This window comes from Diaphorina citri, unplaced genomic scaffold (genome assembly GCF_000475195.1).
Source record: "Diaphorina citri unplaced genomic scaffold, Diaci psyllid genome assembly version 1.1 scaffold34824, whole genome shotgun sequence".
In the NCBI taxonomy this organism is placed as follows: Eukaryota; Metazoa; Arthropoda; class Insecta; order Hemiptera; family Psyllidae; genus Diaphorina; species Diaphorina citri.
Genome location: NW_007412156.1, coordinates 1 through 616, shown reverse-complemented (window position 1 = coordinate 616; position 616 = coordinate 1). Strand labels below are relative to the sequence as shown.

At 46.6% G+C, this 616-nt stretch overlaps 1 long non-coding RNA gene across 1 annotated transcript; it reads left to right on the top strand.

Annotated features, from left to right (window-relative positions):
• Positions 1-568, top strand: LOC113473479. Its single transcript, XR_003395441.1, has 2 exons — positions 1-56; positions 498-568. It is a non-coding gene; the product is annotated as an uncharacterized LOC113473479 (long non-coding RNA).
• Positions 569-616: the final 48 nt, after the last annotated feature.

The window sequence follows — 616 nt, the reverse complement described above, 5'->3', positions numbered from 1 at the left end:
AGCGAGCTACCGGTATTGTAGACGAGATGCCAGTGAGGACTATTATGGATATACAGGTAAGCAACGTTGCTCGTGGTTTGTATCTGGATGGGTGACCATCTGAGTCTCAGCCCCACTCAGACTGGGCGTAGATAATTTAAGTTAGCGGGTAGCTTGCCACCGAATGGAGGGACCCCCATCACCGAAGACCTTTGCAGTAATAAAGTGACTTTAAACCTCCAGAAGCCAGCCTAGTTAGCTTGGTGGGTAACGCGTCTACCTTGTGAGTGCTATTTCGCGGGTGCGATACCGGCCCGGATAGGATTTTATCCTAAACAGATAAGGTTCGTTCTCGAAACGGCTATCTTTCTTCTATCTTGTCCTTCTCTCTTCGCTTTCGGGACGTTAAGACCTTTTATCAAACCTCGAAATAGAAACTTTGTTTACCGAGAAAAATTGCGATTTTTTTTTCTACTCCGACTTTATTTCTCTTCTTCTGTTTTTGCCTTGCCCCTTAGGAGCATTCCGTTGTCTAATAGAGGGAGGAGGTCATGTGGCGTTCGTCAAACACACTACAGTTCTGGAGAACACGGATGGCAAACGGAAGGAATGGTGGGCTAGAAATGCACTCAAGGAG